This window comes from Nomascus leucogenys, chromosome 16, assembly GCF_006542625.1.
Source record: "Nomascus leucogenys isolate Asia chromosome 16, Asia_NLE_v1, whole genome shotgun sequence".
NCBI classification, from domain to species: Eukaryota; Metazoa; Chordata; class Mammalia; order Primates; family Hylobatidae; genus Nomascus; species Nomascus leucogenys.
Genome location: NC_044396.1, coordinates 82,702,582 through 82,711,488, shown reverse-complemented (window position 1 = coordinate 82,711,488; position 8,907 = coordinate 82,702,582).

The window sequence follows — 8,907 nt, the reverse complement described above, 5'->3', positions numbered from 1 at the left end:
CATTTGCCTGACTACTTTTCACAACAACTCGATGATATGATTATTACTTTTATCCTCATTTTACAGAGAAGTAAACTGTGATGCGTGAAGATAAAGCCATTTGCCCAGCTAGTAAATGCTAGATTCAGAATCTGTATCAGATTTGTGTGCCTTCAAAGCCAGATAACTGGCATGAGCCAGCTCATACTGGCTTGAGAGAGCTGATCGTACACATCTGTTCCCAGCTCCACATCCATTGACATCATGCTGGTTACTTGAAATTGACCATGGCAGGAATATTTACACCACAGAAATTGGCAATCACCACAAATCAGGGCTTCTTTCCTTCTGGAGACACAGTTTTTAAACATTTAACAGCACACCCATAGATAGGTGTGGTTTTCTGGTTTGGAGGAGGCAAAAATAAGAAAGAGAAAGAAAGGCAGATGAATTTCTGTTTTCCCTGAGGCTTTGATTTTATTGACCCACTTAACAGAGAAACAATCCTAGAATGAGTCAGCTCAGAAAGAGAGCTTAAAAAGAAGTTGAAAATAATCTTTCTAAATTTCATCCATTTTAACACTCTATGACTCCAAAACCTGAAGTTTTTTCATCCACAGCAAGAGCCTACTCTGTGCCAGGACCTGTTCTTGGGACCTTACACCTGGGGGCTGAAATCTTTATGCAGAAGTTTCACTCTCCCAGTTGGAACTGCGGAACTTGCGAGTGAGTCTATGATTGGGACTCCCAGGCAATGTCTGGGAAAGGAAAACAAGCAGAAGGCGATCTGGGGTTACCTAGTTCTGCGGAACCTCCTTCCCTCACAGGTTTTCTTCTTGGGTAGCCCATATACATGGAGCTCAGGAACACTTGTGGTATTGCTTCAATCAATGCCAAAATCTGGGTCAGGACTCACTTTCTGTCACCAGCCCCACAGACACAGCCTTTACTCCTTCTCTTCTCAGTAAGGACAGCTACCCAGACAATTCCCTGGTCAGATTCATTTATTAATTTACTGAGGGCCTATCTTGTTCAGGGCTCTGAGATAGGCATTGAAGATACCAAGATGCATTAGGCAGAACCTGGCTTCTAGGAGTTCACAGTCCAGTGAAAGAAAAAAGATAAGGAGACAATAACAATAGAATGGGCAGAAAGGATGCCTGACCTTTGCTCCAGAGGGAGACATTATTCCCATCTTCCAAGGCTGTAAGCAGACTTGCCCTTTGCTCCAGAAGAAGATGCTTTATCTTCCAAGGCTGTTTGCTATTAAAACAACCTTGAAAAGATAGTCCAGAATAAAAGCCATACGTGCCTCTGCTTGCAAGACATGCAGAAACACAGAAGACCCATGGAGACTTGTTTTCCAGCAAATTGTTAGAAGTTGTAGTCTTTGTCATATCACCGTATATTCATTTCACAGCATTTTAGAAGAAAGGGAGTATGCATCACTTTTTCATTGTTTATGAGATTGGCATTCCATGTATTAAGTTGCTTGTGTTATAAATTTGTTTCTGGTATTGACTGTATCCTCTACATTTTGTCTGTCAGTTTTTAAATAAATCAGCAGGGTTTATTTCAGCTTCCCTTTTCCTGTTCATTTTGAGATGCCTGTTTCAACATTTATTTGCCAAAGCTTTCCAGTGACTAATCTCAGTAAAGACAGCAGTGGCTCAATAGCTTTATAATTGGAATGTTGCTTTGAAAATTGCAACAATCTCTTGCTAGGTATTTGGAAATAAAATTTAAGCCATATAAATATGATGTTTCATATTAGTAACAGTACATAATGCACTTTTGTCACTGTGTACATAAGATAAAAGGAAATTGGGATGTTTTTCAGAGTAAATGTGTGGTTCTGGCTGCAAATTCAAAAATTCATATCATACTTGTGAGCAGGGGGAAACAATGGGAAGACATTAATATTTTTGAAACATGCTAAAAATTCTATAATAGCACATGTCTGGATTGAAAACTGAGAATTGAATTGAAAATGTACAACTTTTATGCATTTAGAAAATAATCCCAGATAAGAGTGAGGTTGTTTAGAACACGAGAATTTGAACTTTGAGGCATTGATAGATGACTGCAATCTCAGACCAGCTCCAACCTCCAATCTAGTTCTCTTTTGTTTTGGCCACAGTTCAGATAAAAATCTTTTTTTTTTTTTTTGAGACAGCGTTTCACTCTTGTTGCCCAGGCTGGAGTGCAGTGGCACAATCTTGGCTCACTGCAACCTCTGCTTCCTGGGTTCAAGTGATTCTCCTGCTTCAGCCTCCCAAGTAGCTGGGATTATAGGCATGCACCACCACGCCTAGCTAATTTTGTATTTTTAGTAGAGATGAGATTTCGCTATGTTGGTCAGGCTGGTCTCGAATTCCTGACCTCAGGTGATCCAACCACCTCGGCCTCCCAAAATGCTGGGATCACAGGGGTGAGCCACCACGCCTGGCCTCAGGGAAAATCTTGATGTATATAAATAAAAAATTAGATTGAGAATAACAATTTTAAAAACCAGTTCTTTCATTTCAATGTTCTTCTTTCCTTTCTGAAGTTTCAAGCCTTCTATTATAATTTCTTTTCTGTTCAGAGAACTTCCTTTACCCATTCTTTGAAAAAAAGATGTACTGGCAACAAATTCTCAGTTTTCTTTCATCTGAGAATGTCTTTATTTCCCTTTCGCTCCTAAAGAATAGTCTCACCCAACAGAATTTGCAACTGACAATTCTTTTCTTTCAATATTTCAAAAGCACCGTGCTACTTCCTTCTGGCCTACCTGGTTCCGGGGGAGACATACTCTTCTTCCAGCGGTTTTTCCAATGTAAACAATCTGTCATTTCTCTCAGGCTGTTTTCAAGATTTTTTGTTTTGTTTTGTTTTCAGTTTTTGGAAGTTTAATCTATGTTGTTTCTTAGATTTCTTTGAGTTAATCCTACCTGGGGTACTTTTAGGTTCTTGAATCTGTAGGTTATATATTTCACCCAATTTAAGAAGCTTTCAGCTATTATTTTGTTGAATACTTTTTTTAGTTCCACTCTCTCTCCTCTCTTTCTAAGACTCTGATGATACAAATTTAACTCTTTTGTTATTGTCCCACAAGCTCTGTTCACTTTTTTTAATCTATCATTTCTGTTGTTGGGTAAATTCTATTGATCTGTCTTCAAGTTCAGGCTCTACACTCTTTCATCTGTACTCTACTATTAAGCCCAGCCAGTGAGTCTTTTATTTTAGTGATTACATTTTATTTTGTATCTTTTATTTTAGTGACTGTATTTGTATAACTTCCATTTTGGCTTTTTATAACCTCTGTTTATTTGTTGCAATTTTCTGGTTTTTCATTTGTTTCAAGAAAATTAATAAGTACTTGTAAAAGCCTTTTGGATGACTGCTCTAAAATTCTATTCAGATAATTCCAATAACTGATTCATCTCAATGTTGGTATGTGTTAGCTTTCTCATTCAAGTTGTGATTTTTCCTGATTTATGCTATGATGAGTGATTTTGTTATTGCATCCTAGACATTTCGGCTAGTATATTATGAGACTCTGAATCCCATTTAATCTTTTTTTTTTTTAGTAAGCAGTCCTGCTGCTGAGGTGTAGACCAAGAGCCTTGTGGGTGTATATGTGATCAACTTCCTACTGGGCTCTGGAGCTGACTCACAGTGCCTCATTGAAGATGGGTAGGGTGGAAGTTCAGCTCCCTCCTTGGTCCCATTGGCACCTTGTATATAAATGGGGGGCACCATCTTGCATCACCTAATGTCTTCCAAGTTGGGGTATAAGCTCAGATCTCCACTGGGCCCTGCTGCCCATCAGGAAAAGAGGAAATAAAGGGCTGACTCACACCACTTTTTTGCTGCAGAGAAGGGGTAGAAGCTCAACTTCTTGCTGGTCCTTGCTGACACCAGAGGAGAGCAGAGGAGAAGAGGGAAAGGGAGGGGAGAGGGAGAGAGAGGGGGAGGGGAGGGGGAGGGAGGAGAGGGGGAGGGGAGGGAGAGGGGGAGGGGAGGGGGAGGGGGGAGGGGAGAGGGAGGGGGAGGGGAGGGGAGAGGGAGGGGGAGGGGAGGGGAGGGGGGAGGGGAGGGGAGGGGGAGGGGGGAGGGGAGGGGGGAGGGGGGGGGGGGGAGGGGGGGGGAGGGGGGGGGGGAGGGGGAGGGGAGGGGGGGAGGGAGGTAGTAGAGAAACCTATTAGTTCCACTTTCGACCATCTCATTTCACTTCATTGATGCCAGATAGGGGTGAAGAAGCAGCTTCCCACTTGGTCTCACTTACATAGGAATGACAGAAAGAGAAGTGGAGTCCTGACTAGGTCCAACTTGCACTGCCTCATTTAGTATTGCTGCTCCCCGGTATAGATGGCTGGACCCTACTGAGACTACCTCAGCAAGGGCATTAGAGCACCATTTAGAGTTTCTGCAGTTATGTCTTCATGTTCAGTTATCTTCTCTTGTGCAGTGTCTATCTGTATTAATTCATTCAGTATACTTTTTAAATTTCAGATACTGTATTTTTCATCTCTGTAAGTCCTTTGGGCTCCTTTTTGTATTTCTTACTTCTGGCTTCACTATGCTTGTTTTCCTTTAACTTACCAAGCCCATTAAACATATTTATAGTAGTTGTTTTAACATTCTTGTCTTCTAATTCCGTCATCTCTGTCATTGACTAACTTCATATTGGCTGATTTTTCTCCCGGTTATGGGTTCCATTTTCTTGCTTCTTCATATACCTTTTTAATTGAATTCTGAACATTATCATTTTGTGTTGTTGAATGTTAGATTGTATTTTATTCATTTAAAGAGTGGTGAACTTTTTCTGGCAGTCTGTTAATTTATTCATGGATTAATTCAATCTTTTTGAGGCTTATTTTTAAGCTCTTTCAGGACATGTCTAGATTAGCTTTTATTCTAGGGCTAATTCACCCCACTTCTAAGATGTGGCTCTTCTGGTGTCCCTACTGAATGCCTTGGTATTCAACAAGGTATCTTCACACTGGCTAGAGACAAGTTAATTATATATTTTGTGTGAGCTCTGAAAATTGTTTATAGCTTCCTGATAATAATTCTTTCCTCAAAAGTTGTTTGTGAACCATCCTATCTGGTTTCATCATATGCGTGCATAAATTAGTATTCAGCTGAAGACTCAAGGGAACATTAATGCATATTTCTGGAATTTTTTTTTTCTGTATAGGTTTCTTCTCTCCATAAACCTGTCCCACAAGTCCTAGCTGACTTGACAACCTCAAACTCCAACCTCAGTTTTCTCAACTGAGCAAGATTTTCAGCCTCTCTTGAGTTCCCTTTTCCTATACTGCATCCTAGAAACTGCCTCTGAGAAGTAATCTGGACCAATGATAGAGCTCACCTCATTAGTCCCATCTCTCACTGATCACATTTCCTTCACTGCCTAAATGTAATGTCTGAACACCGTTGTTTTATATATTTTGTCTTATTTTCTGGTTGTTAATAGGAGAGGACCTTTCCCACAGCAGTCAACCCTTCATGATTTGAAAGAAAACTTCAATATATATTGTTGACTATATATTATTGAATACTGAAGTAATCAATGTGTCAAGGGATATGCAAAACTTTAATTGGGTAGGCCTAAGTCATCTGACCACTCCCAGAGCTGGGGTAGAGTCAACTCAACCTAAACTTCACCTGAAACACATCAACCAAGAGTGAGGGAGTAGGTATTTCCCAGAGGAAAATTTTGATAAAAATTACCAGTAGAAGGGTGAAGGAATATTAGGGAACAAAAACAGAAAATATCCGTGACACATATCATCTAATCCATTTCTCTGTCTAAAACAACCCAGCAGTCATCTAAAATCTTCTTGTTTGCCTGAAGTGATGAAGAACTCACCACTTATATTGGCATATTGGCAACCCATTCCATCTATGGTTAGTCTTTTTTTTTTTTTTTTTTTTTTGAGACAGAGTCTTGCTCAGTCGCCCAGACTGGAGTGCAGTGGTGTGATATCGGCTCGCTGCAAGCTCCGCCTCCCGGGTTCACGCCATTCTCCTGCCTCAGCCTCCCGAGTAGCTGGGACTACAGGCGCCCACCACCATGCCCAGCTAATTTTTTTTTTGTATGTTTAGTAGAGACGGGGTTTCACCGTGTTACCCAGGATGGTCTCGATCTCCTCATCTCGTGATCCACCCTCCTTGGCCTCCCAAAGTGCTGGGATTACAGGCATGAGCCACCACGCCTGGCCTATGGTTAGTCTTAATCCCTAGAAAATGCCCCCTATGTTGAACCAGGATCTGCTGCTTCCAATCAATTTCTTATTACTTCTAATTTTGCCATCTACAGCCACACCAAGTCCAAATCTTCTTTCCATATAATAGTGCTTCAAATAGTTGGATCTTTTAGAACAATGGATGATGGTTTGCAGGAAGTCAATAAAATTAGGCCTACTAATAATACATAGCAGTAAGTCTACAGATCAATTATTCAAGAGAGTTGTTTGGTTATTTCAATGTTGGATAAATATAACTGGCTGTTTTAACTAATTTGCTATTCACATAAGAACATATTGGTTATGAACATGGACTTTAGATTTTTGTGAACATGGACTTTAGATTTGGGTTCGAATTCTAGTTCTGCCATTTAGAGACTATACAGCATTAGAAAATATACTATGATCTTAGTTTTCTCCTTTATGTAATGGGAGTAATAATAGCTTCCTATTTGTGAAGATTTAATGCAGTAATATTTATAAAGCATATATTTCAGGGTCTATTAAACAGTAAATATTTATGAAACAGTAATTACTATAACAGCTGGTCTGAAAAATTAGTCAATTAATTAATTCAGTACAAGCCTTGTGCTAGGAACTGGAATAATGGATGAATAAGATGTCATATTGCCCTCTAAGAAGACAACCAACATTAAAATGATATGTTAATTTGATGTGAGACTAGCAATAAAAACAACATGCTAAGAAAACACAAACAATAATATTTTTAGAGGAAGTGATCTTGGATCTAGGCCTTGGAGAATCTAGTTTTCCAGGTGACAAAGTGGGGGTGGGAATGAAGGAACACTATAGGCTGAAGAAATGTTAAGAAGAGATTCACAGAGCTGTTATAGCCATTTTAAAACATGGCGCCAAAATTCTTTGTCACACCTTCTATCCATGAGAGATGGAGTTTATGTCATCTGCCCTGAAATCTGAGTTCTGTGGCTGCTTGAGCATCAGAATACAGTGGAAGTAAAACTGAGTTGTTCCGAAGCCCAGTCCACTCCCTGTATCTTTGAAATACTCACACTTGGTACCCATTTAGCATGCTGAGAAGAAGCCAAGAAACCACAGGAAGAGGCCATGCATGTATAGCTGTTCCAACTGACAGACCCAGCTGAGATCTCAGCCACCAGCCAGCTCCAAATGCCAGCTACATGAATGCACCATCTTGGAAGTGGATCCTCCAGTCTCAGTCTAGCAGCCCCAGTGGAAGCTGCGTGAAATAGAGATGAACCTTCCCTGCCGAGCCCTGTCCAAATTGTAGATTCATGAGCTAAATAAATGATTGTTGCTGTTTTAAGCCATTAAATTTTGTGATTATTTGTTATGAAGCAATAGTTGAGAAAGTTGACAGACTGTTTACAGACTGACAGATGCTCTGACTTTGGAAAGAATATGAGATGCAAAGCAGAGAGTGGTGGAGGGGGCCTTTGATATATTCTGCCTGGAAGAAGATGAGGATTTGCTTTAAGTCAGAAGCATGGGGACACAGAGACATGAAGACCAATTATGAAATAGCAGTTTCAGACAGTCTCTACTACAGTATTTCCCATGTGATAGTCTGAAAAAAATATTCTATGGTCACATAAGTTTCATGGCCACACCCAGAATATATTAACATATTAAAGAGTATTTCCAAATATATTTTGCCACCCATATACACTTTTGTTCCTGTGGAAGCCTAATAACATAGTGTGGTAATTGTATTCAGTGGGACCCCCTTTGAAAAATTCTACTCTATCTCCTCTAATAAGTTGAGTATTTCAGAACTCATCTTGTCTTCACTACTTTGAAGAAGTCTTAACTGCCCCAAAAGGTTAATGTACAACACACAAAAACCTCTCCCTTCTGGCCTAATTGTTGCCTCAGGACAATCTGATTTATAGACACCAGCACAGTCATGCAGAAGGGCTCAAGGGGAAAGAAGGTTTATGTTTTCCAAGAATCAAATCAATACCCGCAACACTTTGACTTCAGAACTCCCACACCTTTCATGAAGACTTGTCAAGCACAATCTGTTTGCAGGATGGTGTGTCCCAGGCTAAACAATCCCCATAAATACATGTGCGTCATCTATTTTCCTTATTTGGGCCAGGTGGATTTTCTGAAATTTCTGTCAAACCTGTATGAATCTCTTATAGGTTCTGGACATGCAAAACCACATCTGCAACCTCAGCAAAGGTCAGTCTTAGAGGACAGAACGTGGTGGGGGTGAGTGAGTCACAGGTGTTTTCCATTCATTCAATGAACTGTCACTGAGCACTGGGTAGGGTACAGGTTACACAGCAGGAAATAAGACAGGTCCCTGACCTAATGAGACTTAGATTTCAGTAGTGAAGATAGGCAAAATCAAAGGAAGAAACAAATACACATGCCAAATACAGACAACTAACAAGCGCCCTGAAGGAAACTCACAAAATGTCAAAGTGGAGAATAAAGAAGAAATTGGAGCCTATTTCAGACGTGATGGTCAGGAAAGATGAATCTGAGAACATGACAGTGGAAGGTGAAGATGGAAAAGAGTATTCCCAGTAACTTTAGCAGCATTTATAGATGTGCCAGGTCAGTCGTACAAATCTTATAAGGTCTACTGAAGACCCACTTGGTTTAATGCTCTTGGTAGAGAAATAACAATCAATTTTGGGGGGGACCAGGTTTCTAATTGTTTTCTAAAGTGTTTTCATAG